The sequence below is a fragment of the Mesoplodon mirus genome (genome assembly GCF_964341445.2).
Source record: "Mesoplodon mirus genome assembly, chromosome: 10".
Taxonomy (NCBI): Eukaryota; Metazoa; Chordata; class Mammalia; order Artiodactyla; family Ziphiidae; genus Mesoplodon; species Mesoplodon mirus.
The window spans coordinates 94,039,704-94,065,681 of NC_138986.1; the positions used below are offsets into that span (position 1 = coordinate 94,039,704).

At 39.4% G+C, this 25,978-nt stretch overlaps 1 long non-coding RNA gene across 1 annotated transcript in view; it reads right to left on the reverse strand.

The window, feature by feature from the left end:
* Nucleotides 1–512: 512 nt before the first annotated feature.
* LOC309811528 overlaps nucleotides 513–25,978 on the reverse strand; it is a 247,351-nt gene continuing 221,885 nt past the window's right edge. The window contains exon 3 of the long non-coding RNA XR_014295202.1: nucleotides 513–631. This is a non-coding gene — a long non-coding RNA (uncharacterized lncRNA). The remainder of the gene's footprint in view (nucleotides 632–25,978) is intronic.

The window sequence follows — 25,978 nt, forward strand, 5'->3', positions numbered from 1 at the left end:
GTTTGCACCCAACTGTGAACTAGGTAGTTAGACAAAAACCCAAAGAATAAAAATAGCTTCTGCCTTTGAATAATTAGAAGAATTAAACTAACACACATGAAAAGGTTTGGAGAAAATGTTAACACTGATTCTGGCTCTAAAACTATTCGTGGATATTAGAGATCTGTGTGTCCTGGAATTGGCAGGAAAAGTTCAGTAGAAGAGATAAAATTTTACTTGTCCCTTTGAGAAGGGGTTGGTTTAAAATATGTGAAGGGGATATAAATTCAACACCTGTGTTGGCATTGCCGAATTGCAGAAGGAGCCAGAATTAGCCCAACATAGCACAGTGGCATGGGCAGGGGAGCCCGAGGTGGATGGGACAGGAAGAGACTGGCAGTGCAGTCGAGATTAAAGATCTTCTCCTTCTTGGAAAGGGAGGACAAGATGACATAGGCTCTATGACTATATTTCAAGCCTGTATTCTTTCCTGGTGAACACGCATAGTGAAAATACTTTATACCGACCGTTCACAGGTTTGAAATCCCAGCTCTTCCTCAGGGTCCTGGTAGAGCTATTGCAGCTGGCTTGGCTGGGCTGCGTGACTCTCCCACCCCGTGTGCTGATGCTGGCAGCGAATCTGGGAGGCAGTCTGGGAGAAACATACAGGAACAGATTTATTTTTCAGAAATGTTTATTTTCTCTTGGCTCATCAATGTTGATACAACTGATAAAATACAACCAGAAAGGACAGAAAAGCCAGAAGAGATGGGATGAAATGAAGCTGAGTAAAAGGTTGAAAGCATTTAAAGTGAAAACTCTTGCAGTACGGTTGTTTCCTGTGGACAATAAAATAATATTTCTGAAATAACTCTAACAGGAATAAAGAAGTCACTAAAAGTCAATGCTCTTCTCCAAGTGTTTTTAAGTAAGAAAAAAAAAGGCCATTCTGTAATAATGTAAAAAAAAAAATTCTTAATTATGCTGCTTATGGTGTCTATGTATACTTGTTCTATTTTGAAGACTCATCTATGAATTCCATTTTGGCAGTTAGTGACATTTTAATAGCTCATCATTCACATGAAAATATTTTTCACAGGGATTTAGTTTGCCATTCTCACTGTAGTCAGCAAAGAAATCACTGTCACTCATTTTAACAGTGCTCACTCATAGTGCTTGGCATATGCTAGATGCTACATAAATATTTGTTGAGTTCAATTCTCAGGAGATTTACTTGCTTTGCAGCTAAAAATGTAATATTAAATGACTAATTTCTAAAGAAACATCTTTTTTCAGACTCTCAAATACCACAGCTTAGGATTTGTTTTGTTTGCTTTGTTTGCAGTAACAGCAATGAGATATAATCATAATAATTTACTCCCGTCTACCCAACTACCCAACTACCAGAATTAGAATTTCTCTAATTCTTGATGGACTGGACACAATACAGAACTTTTAGAAACTGAATGTATCAACTAATTTTTTTGTATTTATTGACTTTTGAAAACTTAACTTGGTTCCTAAAAAGTTTTGAAGAAATTCCAAATGAAAAACAAAATTAATAACAACAAGATAAGCATCAGTACAGATGTGATAACATTCTCAATTGGGACAAACTTAAATAAGGAAATTATTCTGCTTTATTGTAGCATAAAACTTGATTCAGGAGCCCTTGAATACATTAAGTAGAACTAAAGTTCAAACAGAATGAAAGAGAGGGTATTTTTCTAGCAGTGTTTCATCACATTTCTCTTAAAAACTTTTCTTGTAGTTGATTTCTAATCTCACAACGTTGTGGTCAGAAAGGATGCTTGATACGATTTCAATTTTCTGAAATTTACCAAGGCTTGCTTTGTAGCCCAGCATGTGATCTATCCTGGAGAATGTTCCATGTGCACTTGAAAAGAATGTGTATTCTGCTGCTTTTGGATGGAATGCTCTATAAATATCAATTAAGTCCATCTGATCTAATGTATCATTTAAAGCCTGTGTTTCCTTACTGATTTTCTGTCTGGATGATTTGTCCATGATGTAAGTGGGGTGTTAAAGTCCCCCACAATTATTGTGTTACTGCCTATTTCTCCTTTTATGTCTGTTAACATTTGCCTTATATATTGAGATGCTCTTATATTGGGTGCATATATATCTACTTGTTGGCTATCCATTATTTGTGGCAGTTTAGAAACTTTTTAAAGTTCAGAACAGTTCCTTCAGAGAAAAGGGTTTGCAGAGAAACAGTGTGCAAAACAGATTATTAGAGTTGCTTGGATGGAAAGTGGGGGGAAGCCATGGTGACCTAGGGAATCCTGCAGTCCACAAGGAGTTGGAGGCCAGAAAGAGCTGGGTTCTGAGCACACAACTCCACTAACTAGACCTTCCAAGCTTCAGAATTCTCATCCATAAAATGGAAAATATTACCTATCTTGCTGAATTGTTATGAGAAGTGAATGAGATGATTGAAGTACTCAGTGCAATAAGTTGCAATAAGGGGTCACCGAACAGTATTACGGCAGAAAATGTTGGCAGTCTGCCCCCTCTCCTAGAATCTCCATTCACCATTTTAGTCCATGCCACCCACCACCTCCCCTTCATCAGCACATACTCTTGCTTTGGGGAGAACCCAGGCCAAGACAGATGAAGTGCCTGAAAATGTACATCACCAACCCACTGCAGTCCAATGGCCCTCACCCCGTGACTGACTGATGGGTGCAGGAGTATTTCACTATCTTGCCTCCTTCAGGATCAAGCTAAAGCCACCTCTGGAACTTGCCCAAGAAGAATACTTCCCTACTTGACATATCACCTTTCCCTGTGTTGCTGCCCTACCCCCAGGAGGTCTGCTGGGTATGCTTCTATAACAAAGCCTTTACATAGGAACACCACTCTCCGGGCCTGCCTCTGGGCAACCCAACCTAAGAGGGGTCAACGAATGGTTATGAGAATGATATACAAGGTACTGGATCATATTCCTAATTTCATTTTCAAACACTCAGCCCCATTACATCCTCTCCACGGCTTCTCTAATTCAACCCCAGAGGAGCCAAGGGGCCCCCAAGGCACCATGAATGGGCATGCCTCTCTTCTTTCTGTTTAGAATACCCTTCCCTATGAGAAACACCCACTCATCCTTCAGGACCTAATTCAAATCTCCCCTCCTCTGTGAAACACCCTGAAATCCCAGCAGAAATATCAATACTTGCTCTGTGAGTGCCCTTAAATTTTGTACCTATCTCTCCTATAAAATGTGCCATATTGCATTGGTGACTATGTCTGGGAACTCTGAGAACAGTGACCTGATCCTGGGTACCTTTGCATTTCACCCAGTTCCTCTCCAGCCATCCTCTACCCACCTTCACCCTAATCACGTACATGTCCAAAACCCTTTTCTCAAACCCTTAGAACCAGATGAGCTTTGGAACTCAAAATATCCCAAGCTTGGAATATTATTACAGACCATGTACCACATCTTATAGAACATTCCTGGCAGGTTCTCAGGTGACACTCCCAAACCGAATACAGTGCAGTTTCTTCCTTGAGAGAAATGAGTATTCACACAAAGTGAGAAAAATAAAAAATGCACGTAGCCTCATATCCATTTGGGTTAGGTTTTGCCACTAAATGAATTCAGGCTTTTTAGAGTTTTCTGAATTTCAGATTTATAAATAAAAGGTTGTAGACCTTTAATAGAAGCTCAATATGTGTATATTGAACTGGACTGGAGAAAACATCTTCTCATTGCTGTTTCCACTAAATCTCCATTCTGCTTAAAGCTATTAAGGGCAGATTTTTCAACGTTCCTGGATACAATTGCTTTTTACCAGAAGCCAAGATGAACTGCCCAAATCACCAGATTTCCCTTCCTGATTCCTGGAGAAATAGATTATGCTATTTTCCTGCTGCTCTGAATGTCAGAACTGTGAAGTCAGTTCTTCTATACGGATATATAAAAATTGCAGAGCCTGGAACACTACTAATTTGACTACTAAATCTGAGGATAGCAAATCACTTAAACACATGCTTTCCTTGGTTTGCACTTGGCTATTAATAATCTCACAGACATGAAAACTAAATCCTCCCAAATGGTGTAATGATATGTGATCACTGGAAGCATCTTAGAGGGGATCTAATTCAATCCCTTCACTTTATGGCTGATGAAACCAAGGCTCAGAGAGGTTAACTGACTTTCTCGGGTTCACACAGTAGGTTAGTAGCAAAGTGGAAACTAGAATCAAGATCTCTAGGGTAAGTTTTCTTTTCTCCATGCTATCTTGCCTCAGTAAAATAGGACTTCTTCTAACACTGATCTTTTAATCCTTCTATTCTAAAGGCAGTTATCCTATTCTGTTCTCTGAATAACAACATTGCATGCATGGTACCCTTCCTGATTCTCCATACCAAGACTGTCATTTGAAAATGGAGATAATAGCAGCTTCCCCTTTACTGAGTCTACATAATATATCAAGGTCTGAACTCAGAGACCAATAAAAGGAAGATCTAAGTGGAAGATAATATTACTACAGGTTATGATGGTTCTAACAAGCATACATTAAAGGCTTAATAAAATTATTTTTGGAAATATTCTAAGATTTTTTAAAAATTATATTTACAGTAAATTAAAATATATTAGGCTGATTAATCAAATTCTTAATATAAAATGATTCCAGAGTTCAAGACCCTTATAAGCACTTTATTGAAATACTGTCACTCATTTAAATGCTATACACGTTTTAATTTGCCAACTCTGTAGTATCACTTAAATAGGGATTTTGAATTAAATTCTAATCATGGAATTTAAACATGAAAATATCAGTTCAAGGAAATAGCTATTTGTAATGTGTATAACATGAAATCTTAACACAATTTTAAATATTATTACCTTGTGTAAAGAGTTGTAAATATTTCCCCCAAACATCAGGTAGCTTTAAACTTCAGAAAGAGGTAGTAATTTTTTTAGCTAAGTTTTATCTACAGAAAAACTAAATTACCTGAGTAAAAAAAAGAAATTTGCATCTTTTTTCCTATCACATCATATATCCTGAGAAGTTTTCCTTCTCCACTGGCCACCCTCTTCCTTCCTACTTTAAGGAAAGAGAAGAGAAAGAGATAGACTACAAAAGTGTACTTGTGGGTCCACACCTGCCCAGAGAATGTGAATACACAGGAGAGGTGAAAACACAGAAATGAAAAGGTTAAAACATCAGTTTCCCTCCAACCTCAGGTCATTTGGACTAAAAACAAGAGAATCTAAAAATATTCTCTCATCAGTTCCTTCCTCTAAAAAAAAGCACTGATTATCTTCAGTGAACACATGTGAATTCCTACAACAAGTCAAAGTTACTGTTAATTGGAAGTAAAATCAACAATTAGCCATCCCGAGGTGCCCTGTTAAAATGTCCTGTCATCAAACCACTGATGACAGATTTAGTTCCTCTCATAACTAACAAAGCAGAGTTCAAATGGATGCAATAAATACACCTGAAAGAAAATCCTACAAGAATCCAAGAAGTGAGGACCTACCCCACTGAGCCTCCTATTGGCAAGAGGTAATCTTCATATTGATTCTTCCATGGACCATGCCAAGTCTCATTTGGGTTTCTTAAGGAAGTGGTATAGCTTCATGTTTCATTTCACAAATGATCAAGTTTCCCAACAAATGTAATTAGAACAGCCAGGTCCCTGAGCACTCTTAATTAATGAGAAATTCAAAGCCAATTCCACACACCATCTAGGTTTAGTTTTCCATTCACCTGTTGCCATTCATTTGAAGGCAGTAAAATCTCTTTGAAATGTTTGTCCAGAAGTAAGATTTTTTTACATAAGTTTACCTTCAAAATGGCTATTGGCACAAAACCCATGACTGCAAACTGCCCCCCCACACTTCTAGCACCTCTATAATCACTTTATGTGAAATGATTTATTCTGTTGATTGTAAGAATAACCAGTACAATGTGAAACACACTTGAAGTGTTAGGTGGGCAAAAAGATAATGTGAAGGGAATATCTGAGTAAAATCAAATGCAAGGATTTTTGTTTTGTGTAGCTTTTACCCTCCTGGATCTTCACTACCTAGGACGGTACCCGGCACATACTAGGCACTGTGTAAAAACTTATTGGATGAATAACTGTCTTCTTCTTTATTACTCACACTTGCCACATAGTCCCAGGTAGTGCCTTTGAAACTCCATTGGCTTCTCTACAGGCCACACCCAGGGAGGCATCAACCCTGCAGGATGGTCCCAGGAAGCACCCATCTACAGATCACCTCTAGCATCGTCTCAACATGAGACATCTGCTGACCCAAAATAAACATCGCACTCAGCATACTAGGCTGGCTTCCATTTCAATCAGGATGCTATCTAGAAGTCACTTTTGTATGCCCATGTGAACAATTGAGGTTTGATGTGTAGCAGCCTGGGTTCAATTGGGAAATAGAAGTCACATAATGGGTTAAACAAAGGAAGATTAATATAAAGAATAAACCATGATAAAAGATAAAATATAAGGAAACTCTATATAGTAGCCTAGGGCAGAGGGAGAGTACTCAAAGAAGAACAAACTTGGGAGGGGGATCCCCTTGCCAAGGCTGGGGATCAGACCCCATTAGAGAAGGTATATTTCAGCCCAAAGGAAGGGAGAAAAGTTTGCTGGTTTGTCCAGCCTGAAGTTGGTCCACAGGCTCATGGGTGAGCAGGATATAACCCTCCAGAATGGAGATGAAGAACAGTTGATGAGCACCAGGGGTGTGGGCATGCTGAAGGGGTGGGGGCCCTCGAGGCCGCAGAGGAATCTGGGAGGCCAGTGCAGTTGGGAGGCCTTTGGATACAGGTACAGGCAGGAAGCTGTTGGGACACCAGCTCTCATTTCAAGAGGGGTGTAGAAAGGCTATCAGCAAGTGAAGGCTGCAGGGAGGCTGAGGACTCCAGGCCCATGGCTGGGGCACAGCTCCACCAAACGTTTGCACTCTGACACCACTGACACCACCCACCCCCCTCCATCTGCTGCAGCAGGAAACAGCAGGAGAGCCCCTTCTCTGCAGTGTCCCACCAGAGCCCTTTACAGAGAAAAGTGAACATCACACTCACTGTGAAGAAGAGACGCCTTATCACAGGGCACATAAAGAAGGTTGAATTTGGAGCAGAAACGCAATAAATGAATAATGGCGCAGGTCATTATCTCAAAAAATAACACTGTTGCTTGTTTCTGTGCATGGGCCCGTTGACATGTACGAACATGTACGAACATAGTTCTCAATTTGGACACAGTGCAACCCCATAGAGCTCCCTCTCTGAGGAGGCATCTCCCCAGAGGCTGCCTCAAGTGAACTCTCAAAATGGGGGCAAGGTGAAACTTACAACCAAATTAGATTTGGGAACATATTTCTCCTGAAATATATTCAGACAGATCCGTAGAACAACCACTTGTCCTAAATAGCAACTAGAGCTTTCCAAGTATAATGATTACAGTTATCATAGAGAATCAATCCATCTCCATTCCCATGAATCTGACTCTATGTCCACCCTGAAATTGTCAAGAAAACATTATTTTTTGCTTTATTATATATAATTACATAGTATTTCAATAACTTGATGGTATTCCTCAACAATGAAAGTCTCACACATATCATCCCAAACTACTTGCTACATCCAAACTACTTGCTGCAGTGAAAAGACCACCTCTCTTTGTTGTGACCCTTGGATCACAGAATCCTTTGGTTGTAAGGCATGTGGGAAGTATGCATACCTCCAATGGCAAAAAGCATTATAATCCATTAAGTATTTGAAAACTCTCCAGTGAGTTTCCATATATCTAAAATTATAATAAGGGAAAGAATCCAAACATTTTCACTTCTAGAAATTCTGCTCATCTCTAGATCTTAGAAACAGATTCTTCAGGAAATCTATTTAATCTTTGATGTACAGTCATTGGCTTTCCTGAAAGTAACAATTCCTGACCATTGAAAGATTGCTTTAAAACTTTAAACATAGAAGAGGAAAATATGAGACGTCAATGTTTATTTTTTTAAGATAACCCACCTCTAGAGTTTATATATCTATCTGTCTTTCCCCAAGAGAAGTAAAACCTTTTGGGTTGCTTTGTGACTCTGGGACTATGGGAGGATCCAGAAGGCCAGAGTCATAAAACCTATTAAATATTCTTCTATGACATAACCTAAGAACTCCAATAAAATTTTGAAAATATTAGAGTATAAGTGAAGTATTTCTCCCCCAAGAGTGAATAGCATATTGAAAGAAAATAATTAGTTAATAAAAAGTAGGCTCCCATCTTGAATTTTCTGAACTAATCCTGATTATACCAATCTTCCTCAAGTATCCCCTTAGTGCATTTCTAAATGTATTTATTTTAAAACAATTTTCACTTAGATTAGCCAAGCATGGTTTGTGGAGGAAGATTTGAATTCCTCTTGAAAAGAGATTTGATGAATTGCTTTTTACTGCCCAGGGAAGGTATGGAAAACTTGGTGAAAGTTAATAAATAAACATGATGAAAGTTAAATTATATTCTCAGTTTGTAAATTTTGTATTTTCAGCTGTTAATTTACTAAGCAGCTGTCAGACCCTCCATTTTCTTACAGCCCCAAGTAAGCCCGCTCCTTGTGCAAATACCTGCAACGAGTAACAATTAATGAAGCACTAGATGAGAAGAACATATATTTTGATTAGTTATGCCATAAGTGCAATTCAAACTCCAGTGATGTAGTTGGGAAAGAATGCTATTTAGAGGCTTAATCTACAGGTATGTTCATCTTTCTTATTCAAACTCCAGGCTCTTTTTAATAAACTGACAAAAGGCAACTGCCCTCATTGACTTCTAATTATCTATCACATGACTTATGACTAGAACCAGTAAATGTCCATTTCCTGAGAATCATGTCTTCTTCTGACCTACTATAAGAAGACTCAAATAAGATAGCTCTTCACACATGCCTATTCAGTGGGCAACACTTATAGGAGGAAATAAATGTATTCCAATTTGTAGTGATACTAAACTAAATTGTATTCATTAACACCTGTGTGAAATATGCAATCTTAACTGTTCTGGACCAAAATGGCACAAATTAAAGTGAAAAGTCTCCAACTTTTCAGATTCTTCACATATATCAATGATAATGGCAATGATAGCACACTTTATTGAGTTTTTATCATGAGCCAGGCCCTGAGCTAAGCACTTTATATACTCTGTATACTTTATATGCTGACAATAATCCTAGAATCCATTCTTTCCTCATTTCTAGGAGATGAGACAGTTTAGCAATTATTAATGACTTATCCTAGAACTTAGGAACTTTGTAGCTCCTACAGCTACAAAGTGGTGCAATCCAGGTCCTTAAGGTTTACACCAAAATGCCCCTTGTTAGAATGGAAGGCATCCTGAGTTTAGACTCTTAGATTGCTACTGCTAGTACCTTAAAGAAACATGTTTTATATTTGTGATATAAAACAGTGTGCATGCTAAGTGAAGTAAGTCAGAAGGGAAAGACAAATATCATATGATATCACTTATATGCAGAATCTAAAATACGACACAAATGAAGTTATCTACAAAACAGACACACAGACATACAGAACAGACTTGTTGCTGAGGGGGAGGGTGGGAGAGGGAGGGATGGATTGGGAGTTTGGGGTTAACAGATGCAAACTATTATATACAGAACTGATAAACAACAAGGTCCTACTGTATAGCACAGGGAACTATATTCAATATCCTGTGATAAACCATTATGGAAAAGAATATAAAAAAGAGTATAGATGATAGATAGATAGATAGATAGATAGATAGATATGTATACATATATGTACAACTGAATCACTTTGCTGTATAGCAGAAATTAACACAACATTGTAAATCAACTATACTTCAATTTTTAAAAAAAAAAGACTGCTAATGACATATACACACTACTATATTTAAACTAGATAACCAACAAGGACCTACTGTATAGCACAAGGAACTCTACTCAATATTCTGTAATAACCTAGATGGGAAAAGAATTTGAAAAAGAATAGATACATGTATATGTATAACTGAATTACTTTGCTGTACATCTGAAACTAACACAACATTGTTAATCAACTATACTCCAGTATAACATAAAAATTTTTTAAAATGTTATGCATGCCCCTTCCAGTTGTTTTCTTACTGGCAACTGCTTCCTAAATACGAGGGGTCACTTTGAGATATCTTAAAGTGTAGAATAAATGAAAATAACTATGTAGATAGCCCTTTATCGGTCATCAAGGAACCTTTGGGGACTAACATTATTTTTAAGCCAGTGGCTTAAAATGGATATGTGCTTCCATGTGGACAATCCAGTTTTATTTTATCTTATATTTCTGACAGAAATTTTACTTTATTTAGAAAAATTGAGAAGGTGATATTTAGGAAGGTGATATTTTTGTGTATATGCTGTCTCGCTATATTTTACATATTTATATCAAATGGGAACAGGATGCCTTTTCCTTTTTTTTTAACATCTTTATTGGAGTATAATTGCTCCTTTTTGTTTATATATGTATATATCCTGTACTCCCATCAAGATCCTAAGAGCAAGAACTTTGTACTTGCCTTCCATGGCGGCTCACATAGAGAAATCTTAGAACTTGTTAAATAAAGCATTGTTGATTGTTTTATCCCATTCATAAGGAATCAGAAGATGAATAATAGGACCCAAAAAAGGAAAAAAGGTAATAGTACATTAAGAATGACTAAGAGATGTTTTAGTTGGTACCTCTTACAGCTAAAGTGCCCATAGCCCAGCTTTCACTCCCAATTTCTTTAATATCAAAAAGTGTTCTGTAAATACATCCACCAGAATAATGGCACAAACAAGAAGCAGGATTCCAGGTAGTCATTCATTTTCCAATAAATGAAGGGAGAAGCCCTCTTCCTGCCAATGCCTTGCCTCAAACAGCTCTGGTAGCACTGAGCATGCCCCAGGGGCATCCTGGAGCACCAGGTCTGGAGAGGATGAGCAGAACCAGAGGACCCCAGAAGCTACCAGGAAGATTGGCCTGTGAGCTCACGTGCTCTGTGTCTACTCGCTTTCTTCCCTCTCAGCTTCCATTCAGCTTCGGAGAGATTACTGAAAGTCAGGACCACGCTGAGCTCCACTGAACAGGAACAAGCCCTGTGTACTTGTATCATAACTAACACACGTCCCTCAGCGTGGAGCTCAGAGTGATGCGGGTCATCCTGAGATGACTTGCACCAATTCCTTCCTCCACTCCCAAAGCCTGAGCAAAGCGTAAAACCCTCAAAGCATAATAAGGGGGATTTCCCATGGGGGGTGGTACCCCAGTCCCCAGAATGCATCCATCTACTGATGCTGCAGCAAAACATCAGCAGGACTGGGGACCCTTCCAGGTCTCTGACTGACTGGGGTGGAGGAGGTGGGTTCTGAGGTGCCTTTCCATCCTTACTGGGGAACATACCAGAACTCTTCCTCCTCGGCTTACTTTTAAGCACCTCAAGGTGGTTCAGTAAGTACCAACCTGAAGCAGGGCACCAGGTTGCAGTGCGTTTTCCAGAGGCCCTCTCCCAGTGCATGTCTAAGTGAATGGGGTGAGCTGAGCTGTCGGGTTTGGGTCAGTTCCATTGCAGCTCAAGACATCAGCTCATCTCACACAGCCTTGAGACCTTCCTGTTACCACCAGACTCTTTTCCTCTTCCTGGCACAGGAGTAGGAAGCACACAACCACATATAAAGGCTGAGCCTTGAAGAGGTACGTAAATGCCAATTTCCACTTCAAAGGTGTTTTTATCTCTTTCAGGGAGACATATCATCTGCTCATTAAACATCCACCTACAATCAGCTCTGAGGCAGAATGGACCTTGATCCATCTCTCACAGATTTGTTTGAGAGTTTTAAACCCTCCTAATTTCTGACTGTTTCACATCTAACTGCTAAGGGTTTTAGCTGAGTATTCAGAAGTAATCACCACTTCATTTGTTCATTTAAATAGAGGAATGCATTTTTCCTTTTGACCCCTTTAACCTTTTCCGTATTAACAAAAAAGGCCTCAGGTCAGAAGGTAGGCAGGGATATGAAGGAAATTACTGATCTATTTGGAAGAAAGCTCTGTACAAACAAGGCATTATTGCATCTGACCCTTCTAAAACTGAGCTTCCTGCCCTTTACAAAACTTTCACCTCCTTTAGGGCTTTAGGAATAACTGAAAACACCCATAATTATTTCTTCCTAAGTACTTCCTACATATTTTTTAGTATTACAAGGTGGTATATTGGAGTGGAGACAGATGGCCTGGGCTCAAATCCCAACTCTGGTAATTTCTAGATACCTTTCTGTGCCTCAGTCTGCTTATCCGTAAAATGGTCACATAATAGTGCTTCTATAATAAGACTGTTGTGCAGAATGAGTTAATATATGTAAAGCATTAGACCAATCACTGGTGTAGGTTTGGGTTCTATAATGTTAGCTATGATTTCGTGAAACAATCTGTCTAAAATGATACACATTAAAAATTCAAAATGAGGTTAAACTGAATTTTTACTCTTGTTACTGAACCAGGTATGTTTGCCCGATGCAAAACAAGCTAAAGGCTGAGATGCCGAGGATTGTAGCAAAGAAAGAGTTTATTCACAAGGCAGCCAGTGTGAGGAGATGGGAGACCAAGTCTCAGATCCACCTCCCCAAGGATATTTATGAAATAAAAAAGCAGGGTGGTCTGAGGCATGGGGAAAGATGATTGGAAGCAAGAAAAAGGTGAAGTAATCAGCATTCTGTGCAGGTGTATCTGAGTTACACGCTTCTCCATTGGATGCATGTTCAGAAAACGGCAGTGTTAGCGTGAGCTGAGGGTGGAGTTTTTGCATCTCTGACACCAAAAGGTCATCCACTGGACACTTGCACAGGCCCAGTTGAATGGTTGGTGGTCTGACCGGTTTGATCTGGGTAAGACTAGCTCCACGTTTCCAAAAAACAATTTAAGCAACCATTCCTATAGCATCTATAAATCAGAAGTGTTATCTCTACGGGGTGGTTAAAGGAGTCTTGTGATATATTGTCTAAGCTACATGAAGCTGGGAGGGTGTGCAATTTGCAAGCACAATTAAGGTGAGCTTGATTGGTGAAGGAAGGTTACAGAATATTATTTATTAAGCAAGTTATGGTTTAAGGGATCTAACTGATGACTGCCCTCGGCCTCACTCTCTTGAAGTCATCTATCATCTGATATGTCTCCCTCAGCAGTAAGCTCAAAGTGTGTCACCTTGAGGAAACACTTTAATTTTTTCTTGAGTTTTGGTGTTTTAGTCTGTAGAATGGAGATAATCGTGATGCGTATCTCAGGGGATTATTGTCCAGCAAATAAGGCAGAGAGTGCAGACCTGTGTGGTGAGATTCTGAAGCCGCAAGAATAATGCCTGATAAGTGAAGTCAGGTAACATGAGGCAGACAAGGGTGCTCTTTGGCAAGGCCACAGAATTAATGGTCAGGTGCACAAGGCCGAGCCTTGGATCTCCGAAAGGCAGACACAGGAATGGCTGGGAAGTCAGTTGACATAGCTCAGAGAGGAACAGAATACAGAAGGAAAAAGAATTAACACATTGGAGCTGGGAAAGGAAAATCAAAATAGAGTTGGCTGCTAAGAGGGCGCTCTAAAATGGAGCTGGTAGGCCATTAAGGAAGTGGGACTTATACACGCCTCAGCCTGGATGGAATCAGAACTTTTGACCACTTACTATCTTAACACAGGCATCCAGAACATCTGCACAGTGTTGCAGAATCTCAAGATACTTATCGGTCCCTTACCCTAAGTAACTGGTGAGAGCCTCTCTTAAGGGCAAATAAATATTTGCATCAGAGCAATTACAATTCTTGGAAGACAATTTTAACAACCTTGTGGCTTTTGCCTTTACAAGCCCCTGACTCTCTTCCCTGGAACACTTTTTTTGGTTTTACCCGAATCTCTGTCTACCAAATTGCAACTCCCTAGACCCCAAATAAAGCACCTTGTTCCTTGCAGCCTAAATACTAATCATTGTTCAGCAGAGCAAATAGGAGAATTTTCCCAATTTTTGTCCCCAATCCAAGCATCCTCCAGCATACGATTTCCCCTCATCTTTCCAATTATGTGAAATGTATGACAGGAGGAATAGTTGAATGCTGCCTTAAGAAGAGCCAGGCTCTCTAGGGGAGGGAAAAACATTGAGACATTATGGCTTCCCACAGGGGAGAGGGCAAAGGGAAGGGTTGGTCACAGACCAAGATGTCTAGATAAACTGGCATCATTTTCCTTTGCCCCATTTGAATCCTCATCCACCCCTCCCTATAAGGGAAATGCATTCAGGAATCTGCTGAAGAGCCCTACCAAAACTGGGCACCAGACACAGTAATTAATCAAACTGGTCTAATATTTATTAGGCAGAATTAGTTAAGTTTCTACAGAACGAGGATGGGGCTGGCTGTTGACAGGCATTTATTCAGGATTCAAAGGTCAAGTTCAAAGTAGGGGCTGCTCTGCCCTGGTCAGGAGAAGTTTTCTAGTCCAGTGAATCTCAGCCTTACTCTCCACCTATCTTATCTGGGGAACTTGCTAGAATACAGATTCCCGGGGCGGGGGGCAAAATTGTATATTTCAACAAGCTCCCAGGTGATGCCACTGTTGCTGCTCTGAGGATCATACTTTGTGGAACGAGGTCTAGACCTCAGAGAGAAAGGGTTCAGACAGTGGGTGACCTCAATCTGAGATATTTTAGAAGAGGTACAAGCTCATTTATTATTTTGCTATATCTCTTTGGACCTCTCTAAACGTTGAAAGGGTTTGCCCAGGTTTGGTCTCTAGAGAGTGGGTAAATTATTATCATTCCTTCAAGAAGCTGTGTGCTGGAATATAAAATGTTTGGCTTTCCTGAAGATTTTTCTGAGTGTCCTGCCCACTTAAGACTCAAGAGCTCTTTAGGGCGTGTCTTCCAGACAAATTAGATTCCTGAGGGATCCTGCCACTCTTTTAGAGGTCAGAGGTGTTAAATCAGCTCCAGTGGTCCCTGTGGTGTTCCAAGGACAGTGGTGTTTCAAGGACAAAGGTCAACCCCGCCTAAAAAAGTTTCAGTGTTACACACCCTACTGGACTCTCATCGCCCTCCCTGCCATGTTGCAATGGTTACAAAACTCCTGGGCCCACAAGGGCCATGGGACCTGTTCCTCTCTCATCCCACATAAGGAAAGGCCTCTGTCCTGTCCCAATCCCACCCTACAGAAGGAAGGTATATGTGCCTCAGCCAATCAGAAAATGACTCTCCCAGACTAATAGGAAGTTGGCCCGCTGTTCTGGCAATGACCATTCCCTGTAATAAATCCCAACTTCTTTACATTCTGCCTTGTGTCTGGAAATCCTCTTCCAACCCACATTCAGACCATGACAGTCCCATCATCCACTGGGTTGGAGCCAAAATACCCAGGTGTCACATAATGGGTGTGACTGAATAATATCTAAGGACTCATTGTGCTCTAAGGAGACTTGATTCCAGGTTCTGGTTTCTCTCATCCAAGTATGGGGGATTTTTTTGTTTTAGTTAATGTTTGTTTTAATCAGATTGAATGCACACTCCTCAGAACAAAAGGGGGGATGTCAATACAACATGCTCATCCAGCAGTGGAGGAGATGGCGCCCCTTCTGAGACATTGATGATGGTAATTAAAATGAGGCATGTGGTTAACCGAGGGGAAAACGACTTCCAGCAAAATCTGTTTTAGACATTTCTGCACAAACAGGCATATGAGTTCATATATTTTCTATGACATAGACATAATTAACTTTTCCTTTTTACCCTGAACACTGGTGTTTGATCCTTTTGAACAAAAAAGATATGTCTAGGGGCTTCCCTGGTGGCGCAGTGGTTGGGAGTCCACCTGCCAATGCAGGGGACGCGGGTTCGTGCCCCGGTCCGGGAAGATCCCACATGCCGCGGAGCGGCTGGGCCCGTGAGCCATGGCTGCTGAGCCTGCGCGTCCGGAGCCTGTGCTCCGCAACGGGAGAGCCCACAACAGTGAGAGGCCCGCGTACCGAAAAAAAAAAAAAAAAGATGTGTCTAAATATACCCAACGGCTCATCCTCACTTCCTCCGAGTGTTCACTCTCCTTTCTCTTTTTCCAGTAGCATCTTCTAACATTATCATAACAGACTATCTAATTTAGGGGTTTCTTATGTTTATACTTTGTTGCTTATCACCATGCTAGAAGGGCCTCCACCCAACAGGGGCAGGGATCTTTTTTCTGGTTGTTTACTGAAAAACTTAGAATAGTGTTTGGTATATAGAAAAAAAAAAAGAAACAACCCTAAACCATGTAAAATCTTCTACATCCAAACCCCTGATTCTAGTCTCATGGGAAGTAAGAAAGTAATATGAATAAGAAAAGGAAAAAGAGAGAGACATTTGTGCATATAGATTAAATGTCTGCATTCTGCATGACACCTGCTGGATGATTCAGAGTCGTCAGGGCTTTAGAATAAGCTTTACTAGAAATAGTCCTATTAACTAATGTTGGTTGTTTCAGTGGAAAGATGTTTAGAATTCAAACAGAAGAAATAACAATGTTTGCAGCAAAGCCCTTTATTATAATTGATTTAATGATAGAGGAGCAAAGGCAGATGAGGGCAGACCTTTTATTTTCTGTGTATTAACTACAGATGTCTGCCTTATTGTTTGTCAGCATTTCTCCATCTCTGAAGACAAGAGAATTTCAATAACCTACCAAATGCTGACAAAGCAAAGGCCAGTACCATCAGGGTCCACAAAGAGACAATGGGGGAGGGAAAAGGGGAAGGAGTTCAGGTCACCTGCACCTGAAGGAACCCAGCAGGACCATCCCATCTCTGTTGGCTTCTCCAGCCCATGAAACCTAAGTACCAGCCTCCCTGTCCCAGGCTTGTTTCAATTCCCACTGCGCAGCCCTTCATTCAGTCCTCTTTCATGTATTAGTGCCTTGAAACAACTGCCTTTCATGCAGAATGCACCAGTTTAGTTAGCTGAAGAAATGTTCTTTTTATCACTGCATTCATCTCCCAATAAGGCATTAAATAACAATTATAATAATATCTAGAATTTAAACAGTGCCTTTACCACTGCTTTCTCTCAGTCAATTACTATTTCTTTGATGGTTTTCCTCTTGATGCTTACATATAAAATGGAGAGATGTAGAGGACAGAATCCTTGAATTATAAATATTACTTTATAGGATCATTTAGTCAAATATGATGATGCCCAGAATAAATTACTGCAGACTGTGTAGTGATTTATGTGTCAAACTGCTCATGAAATCCAGGCTGAATAAAAGCCAGAGGCCTTTGAGAAGGGATCATCTGCTACAACCACAGGCCGTCAAGAGAATGCAAGGCACACATTCTCCATGTGGCTGCCTGGCACGGAAAAAGAGTATTAACTTCAGAGTCAGAAAGATCAAAGTGAAATTGAAATTCTGGCTCTATCCTTATTAGCTTTGTGACCTTGAGCAAATTTCTTAACTTCTTTAAAAGTTAGTTTCTTCTACAGAAAGTTGGAGTGCAGATTAAATTAGATAATATAAACATACAGTTGGCATGCAACAAAAAGTAGTTGACACTTTTACTCTTCTCTAAATCTCAAAGATATCTGCTTTACAAGCTTCTATGGTATACTACTATTATGAAAAATAGTGATTAGCATTAATAAACATTTATTGAGCATTTAGTATAAGTTGTTATTTTTTCACAAAAAGAAACTGTATATTGAGATAAGATATATTATTACCCCATCTTAGAGATGAGGAGACCGTGAATCACAATCTTTCAGAGTCCTGCCTTAAAGCTTCCAGAGGTTCCCCATAGCACCTGGAATCAAATCCTGACCGCACACTCTGGCTTGCCAAGCCCAGCAAGAGCTGGCCCTTTCCCTCCTCTGTGACTCATTTACCATCCTCATACTTTACCAGCACCCACACCCTAGGTTTCCCAAACTCAACAAGCTTGTTCTCTCTGGGTAGAGTCCCTGCACTGAGGTCCCCTTACCCCCTCCCCCAACCCCCATTTTTGCAGATCTATCTCCTTGTCATGATGTCAGATCTCAGAATAAATGCCAATTCCAAAGAGGCCTTTCTCAGCTAGTCAACAGTAGCCACTGGGTCATTCTCTGTGACGTTGCCTGATGTTATTTTTCTGCACAGTTCTTATTATTCTCTGATTATTGCTCTTGTTTAGCTATGCATTTTTTTGTTGCCTACACACACACACACACACACCAGCCTTGGGACCCTCAGGGATTTTGACAGCTGTGTTCACTTCTGCATCCCCTATTCTTAGAACACTTCCTGGCACATTTTGAATGCTCATAAATATTGTTGACTGACTGAATGAATAAATGAACAAGTGACCTTATCACTTTGATGTACAGAGGCTTTCCTTGTGTCTAGGCAAAATTTAAATTTAGTCATTTCCTCTGGTTTGCTTGTCTGTAGACACAGAGAACAAGCAATGCAACTCATGCATCAAGCATCCTTCCATCCTCTTGGCTATTCTCTGATATATTTACAGTTTGTTCATGCAGTTTTTATAATCTGGTTTTCCAAAATTGAATGCCATGCTCCAAGTGTGGTCTGAACATAATACTGTTAGAACAGATAGCAGAGGGAATATCATGTCACCATTCTAGACACTACATTTCTTTTAATGTAGCCTAAAATGGCTGTGTTTAGCAATAAAGCAAACGGAGAAGGGATAGAGTGACTTCTGGAGGTCGGTGCTATAATTCTGATGAATAATAAAAGAAAATGGATTCTGTTATGCTTCTGTCTTCTCTAACAAGGAAAATTATCTCCTGAAAGAAACTTTTAAAAGAGAAAATGGCTTCATCTCTTTTGTTGGACAACCCTATTATTAACTCATACTGAACTTTCAATTTCAACTAGAAAAATTTCCCCTTCATATGTGATGCTGCTAAATCCCCTCCTTTATTTATTCATGAAGTTTGTAGTGGATCCAAGTTTAGAATCTTACATTTAATTTCATACCAGTAAATCTCTGTAAATAATATTTTCTAGATTTTCAAGATTAACACCAAACTCCCAAGTCTAGAGTTATGAAGTTAACATTTTCATGTTTTTAGAAAAATGTTCCTCTCCTCTAGCACCTCCTACTGTTGTTTACATTTTCATACATATTCAGCCTCATTCATAGCCACTTTCTTCAATATTTTTTTTCACTAAGATGAATGTACCACTTTAAGAGGGGGTGATCTTGCCATCAGTAGACTTGCTCAAACATAGGCTAGATATGTTATTAAGAATTCTCTTTCAGAAAATAATTCACTTCGATAGAAAAGACAGAAGCAAAATATCTAGTTTCTTTATTATTAATCAAAATTTTACCATTGACATCAAGTAGCCCATCTATTCTTTTTCTGTTTGTTCTATTGTCAATAATAAGAAACTTGAGTCTCTTTTGGCGTTCTTCCCAATTTTTCTAAGCCTCAGTTTCTGAACTCCAGTCAAGGTCATGTTTGACCCAAGATGTTTTGGGAGACATGAACATGGTTGAACCCTGAGCTTGAAACATTGTTCAAAATAAGGAACAAGTGGCCTAAGAAACTAAACAAATGTAAACTTCCAGAAATGCACAGATATATTGAAAAACTGGCTTTGTCTTCACCTACTATAGTATATAAACTTAAAGTTTTGCACTACTTTACCAGAAATTCATTAGAAGCCCTGGGGCAAAGAATTAGAATAAAGAGCTTTATCAACAGTAAAAAATTTTAAATCCAGAAAGCTTTGAAATGCCTAATAATATTCTGGTTTTCTCTGCAACCCCATACACACACACACACACACACACACACACATAAATATCAGACAACATCTATTACAAAATGCAGTGACTCTGATATGAAATGACCATCGACTTTCTATTCATCTCTGTCCTATACTTTTAAAAAGCAACTTAAGGCCCATCAATAGTTAAAGTTTTGTTGAACAAACCTGTCATTTCTATAATGTCTTTCTTAAAGTTAACTGTTTAGTATCCTGTCTTGCCTTCCCAATAACCTGTAATCTATTGGAGGAGACAGCAATGGCATCTGGTCTTCCATATGGACCCAAAAGCAACTAAAAAGAGTAGGTAAAATTTGCTGAACTGGGCCCTCCACAAAAAGCTGTACCTATAATATATGTTTGAAACATTAATTTATTTTATGCACCAGTGTTTTTGATTTGTAGTAATAATCTGTCGACTTTAGCAAACAGTATTTTTTCTGATTTGTTTCTGTTCCATTTGCTGTCCCTGATAGCCTTTTAATTTGGTTGCTTGTTTGTCAAAGTCCAGTTTGCTATGCTTGTTCTCCTTCATGGATTCAAAAATAATCAGGGCAGGTGCTGTATAAGTTGCATAGGATGACACGCTATCATGATCAACTGCTAATTAATTTCAGATTCTTTCTGCTTCTGTGATGTGGGTGTACTCTTTCAAATGAAAAACAATAAACAATCATTACCCATTTTGTGTTTGTTAAAGCACTTCATAATTAATAACCGAGATGGGATTAATTTATAAGCAAGTGTTTTCATCCAAGTGTTGGCAAAGAGTCTGTTGGCTAGAAACTATTGTTGATTATATTTTTTGCTCTAAAAAGCCAGTGACTGTTACTAGGCAACATATGAATATATGGGGGGAAATCTATCTTGGATAGAACTCCAATATACTATTAAAGGTGAAACATTTAAAAAAGCAGTCAATAAATGTAAAGTCCCCTTCATACTTTTAGCAACATAAATAGCATCCAACAACTACTGAGCTCTTTCTATGTACCAGGTACTTAACGTGTATGATGCCATTTAACCTTTATATCAACTAAATGGTGTTGGTACTACCATGATATAGATGAGGAATCTCTTGTCTCAGGTACAAGATGAGTTCTGAAAAATCACACAGCACTGGCTAAGCAACAGGCTTTATTGGGGAAAGGGGAAGAAGTCAAAGGTCAGAGTCAGCATCCAGAAGGCATGGGTTCCCACCTGCTCTTTACCTCATAGTGATACATGCTGGGCAGGATACTCGGCTGAACTCTCACTGGGATTCCATATTCTTTACCTTTAACAGGGTATGTAGAATAGAGCAGTTGTGTCAGAGGGAAATAATCAGACTATATTTGGGTACAGTCTGGTTTTGGTTGCCAGCAGTTTATAGAAGTTGTCTGGAAAGCCAGCTCCCAGATCCCAGAAACCATGAAGCCCAGGGGATATCCCAGCCTCTTGTATCATAGAAACTGACACAGTCCCAGGAGTAGCTGCTCCCACTGACAGAATGAAGACCTGGGTCTCAGCAAGCTCTTTGTCCAGATGACCCAGAGCGACAGTGCATAGTTACACTTGGATTATTTTGTTCATTGAACTGCAGAAATAAAGTATTAGAGAGATTAAAGAATTTACTCAGGATCAGAAGACAGTTGAATGATGTTATTGGAATGCCAAGAGAATCAGCTGACCTAAAATCGTGAACCTGCCAAACTAGTTTTTGGAATAAAATGGTCAAAAACTAAGAGTATTTGCTATCAACAGATCTACATAAAGACCTACCAAGCTGTACTCCAAGTAGAAGGAAAATGACAGAAAAAAATATTATGAGATGCAAGAGGAAATGATGAGCAAAATAATTGGCAAATATGTAGATAATTCTCAATAAACACCATCTGAATTAAGAAATAAAAGGAAAATATCTAATTTGTGGGATTAATAAAATAACAATGGACAGTAATAACATAAGTCAGGAGAAGGTGATTAGAGTCTATATATTCTATGGTTCATGTTTCTTTGGAGAAGAATTTTGATATAATATTCAGACTCAGATATATATTATAATATTTCAAGAATAACTGGAAAGATAAATATGTACACTTATGAAACAGAAGAAGGAGGATGAAATAAGAGAGCAAAGATAGCCTATCAAAAGATTAAAAAGGCAAGAATAGAGAAAAAAGAAAGAAAGAAGTGGAATAAAATGGAAAATTTTCAAAAGGAATATGATAGAGACATGTACAAATATGTCAGTAATCAAAATAAATGGAAAAAAACCTTGCCAAGTGAAATACAGAGAATTTCAAACATTTTTTAATTTAGTTATATGCAGTGTACAAGAGGCACACTGTCTCAGTCAGCTCAGGGTGCTATAACAGAATACCATAGACTGGCTGGTTTAAACAACAGACATTTAAATCTCATAGTTCTGGAGGCTAAGTCTAAGATTAAGGCACTGGCAGAATCAATTCCTGGTGAGGGCTCTCTTCCTGGCTTGTAGATGGCCACCTGCTCACTATCCTCACATGGCAGAGAGAGAGAGAGAGAGAGAGAGGGCTCTAGTCTCAATTCCTCTTCTCATGAGAATGGAGAACACTAACTCCATCATGTGAGCCCCACCCTCATGACCTCATTTAAACCTAATTACCTTTCAAAGGCTCATCTCCAAAAACCAACACATTGGGGGTTAAACCTTCAACAAATGGATTTTGGGGAAACCCAAACATTTAGTCCATAACACACCCACAATACATAAGGATATGGAAAAGCTGAATATAAAAGGATCGAAGATTTTCTTCTATATATCAGGACAGTACTGGGTACAATAAAGCTGTGGTCACTATTTAACTGTCAGCTAATATAGATGTTGACACAGAAAGCATCATTAGGAATTGATAGGGACATTATGACGAGAGGTCCAGTTCAACAGGAAGATATTACAGCTCTAAGCTTCTACTGGTCCAATAAAATATATAAAGCAAAAATGGATAAACATACAGAAAGAAAAGGGCAAATTCACCATTATAGTGAGTGGTTCTATCACTTCTCTGACAATTTTTTTTTTTTTTTTTTTTTTGCGGTATGCGGGCCTCTCACTGTTGTGGCCTCTCCCGTTGTGGAGCACAGGCTCCGGACGCGCAGGCTCAGCGGCCATGGCTCACAGGCCCAGCCGCTCCGCAGCATGTGGGATCTTCCCAGACCGGGGCACGAACCCGCGTCCCCTGCATCGGCAGGCGGACTCTCAACCACTGCACCACCAGGGAAGCCCCTCTCTGACAATTTTTAACACAGGCATACTTACTTGTTCACAGATTACCTATGGCTCTGGGGCTTACAGTGGCAGAGTTGAGTGGTTGAGACAGAGCTGATGTGGTCAATAAGTCTAAAATATTTACTATTTGGTCCTTTACAGAAAAGGTTAACCAATCTTTGCCCTAGAGGAAGATCCTAAGACAAATATTTTAATAAGTAGTTTATTTGCAAAGTGCAGGAAACATTGGTAGAGAAGTAAGGAAAAATGACAGGGAAAAGAAGGCAGTCACCAAAGTGTGGGTCAGCCAGCTACAACTGCAGGCAACTGATGTTTTGTTCTATGGGGTAACTCTGGGAACTAGTGTAGAACATATACCTCAGGGAAAGTCAGGATTAGGACATCTACCAAGACAGGCAAGAGAGAATGACAAGGGCCCCAGCTTCAGCCCTAACACATCCAGCGCCATGCACTGAGAAGGGAAGAAAAGAATAAGCGCAAAGCCAAAGAGCAGACCCTCGACCTAACCCTACCCCCTCAAAGTGCACCTTTCTGAGTCAAGTGCAGTTCTGAACTGAGGAAATGGGGAGAATTTTTTAAATTGGATAAGAAATCGAAATTTAAGATTTTTGACAACAAAATATGAGACAGTTCTAATACCTAAGTGAGATGGGAAAATCTATGAGATTTGTCTGAGGAATCTCCTGAGACAGGGCAGGAAGAGCCTACAGTGTTTGAGGATTTTGAAGGGATTAAATGAATACTATTTCATAATTTCACCTCACCAAGTCCAGCTCATTTAATTAAACATTAATAAAAGATAGTTCCCAAGATGCTAGTATCTATGAAGATCACAAAACATCAAATTGTGAGGGAGAGGTTGGGGTAAGGAGGGCCATTCATTAGAGTGAAGAGTGAAGGTTTCTCTAAGGAGGAGGCCTGGTGCACATCATGGACTGTGCTAGGGACTGAAAACACAGGCATGAAAGACCAAGATTCCACAGGAAGAGAGCAATGGGAAAGACTGTGCCAAAAGACCCACTGTCACAGGAAGTAGTGTCACAGGACGTAGTGTCACAAGAATACAAAGCCGGAATCTAACCAAGTCAGATACATACACACAAACCAAAAAGAAATCAATGGTTGTTGAAGAATTCTAAGGAGCACAGTGACGTAACAGGTCTCTGCTTTCTAAAAACTTACTGTGACAGTAAAATGGAAGGTGGACTGGAGGAGCAAGGGCCAGGGGAAAAGAGTCATTAACAACAGAAATATAAAGAAATGGAATTAATGAATGGACACAGTCAACCCAGTCTGGTCATTGTCTGGGGGTAAATATGTTATTTCTCAATTGAATGATGAGTTCCACGATTGTCCCAGAAAGGGGAGTATAGGAAACAAACAAACAAAAAAGAATATTTGGAAAAAAGTTTCCCATAAAAGGCCCACTGAAGTATCTGGAATGGTCATCACGGCAACCTTCCCCTTTACCTATGCTTCAAGGCTCATGCCAGATGCTATTCATGGGAAACACATTTTTCCTCCCTGCACTCTTTGTCTGCATTATTCATGTATTGTTGCTCTGCAGTTTGTGATTTATTTAGTCCCTTTAATATGACCTTAGACGTTTGGGATGAATTGAATCATTTTTACTTTACACAAAGCTAAAGTAGACATGAGACCATAATAGGTACTCAACAAAAATTGAATAAATGAATGAATTAATGCATGACTACTTGTCTCTCAAACTGTGTTTACCAGAGCTGAAGGCCATAATATGACCCAGTAGTTCCCCAGCTGAGAGTGCTGCTTAATTCAAAGGGAGAAGGAAATCTAACAGACTAAGCGCTTAGACTTAGAACTAAGCACTGAATTGAAACTATAATCAATCCTCCCTCACCACCACTACAGGATACAACATTGAAGTCATAGTGTAAAAGAGAAACAGTACTTTAAATAATAAGAGTTAACATTTATTGAGTACTTTCCATTTGCCAACACAATACTAAGTATATTATATCCATTATCTCATTTTATTCATTTGACAAACATCTGCTGAATGAATGGTCCAGGAAATGTTCTAAGCATCAGGGACACGACAGTAAACAAAACAGATATGTTCTCTGCCCTCATGGATATGAGGGTTGTAGGAAATATGTACAGTGAACAAGGTAACCAGTAAATAAATAAACAAAATTCAGATTTTGCAACTGTAATAAAGGAAATAAGTTGGGAGATATAACAGAACTTGGAGGCAGGGAGCACAGGGGAGGCTGAAAGCCCTCTTTGAGAAGATGACATTTAGGCTAAAATCTGGATGAAAAGAGAGACGAGTAAGACATGGATTAGGAAAGGTAAGGAAGGCCAGGCTGTGGAGGGCCTAGTAGACCTGTACAGAAGTTGGTATTACTGAACTTGCAATGCGAAACCACTGAAATGTTTTTAAGCAAGAGAGTAGCATGACTGAAAGAACATTCTCTGGCTGCATGGTGGAAAATAGATTTGGAGGGTGGTTCAATAATGAACATAGTTGGACCAGTTGGAAGACTCTCTCCCCAGTGATGTGGAAAAAGATAAAGAAAAGTAGATGCATGACTGAACACATACTTTGGAGGTAGAACATGAAAATCTCACTGGTCAGTTGGATGTGGGTAATGAAAAGCAGACAGCAAGCATAAAACTTGGTTTTTGGTTTGAGCAACTGAAAACATGATGGTACCATTTATGAATAGAAAATAGAAGGAAGTAACTGTGGATGGAGGGAGGTGGAGGTGAAGAATCAAGACAACTGTTTTGAGCAAGTAAAGCAAGATATATATCTAACTTTGAACAAGTAAAGTGACATACATCTAAGTGTATATATCAAGTCAGCAGCCAGATTTATTAATCTGGAGTCAAAGCAAGAGATAAACATTTGGAGCATACCAGGAAATAGATGTTATGTAAAGAAT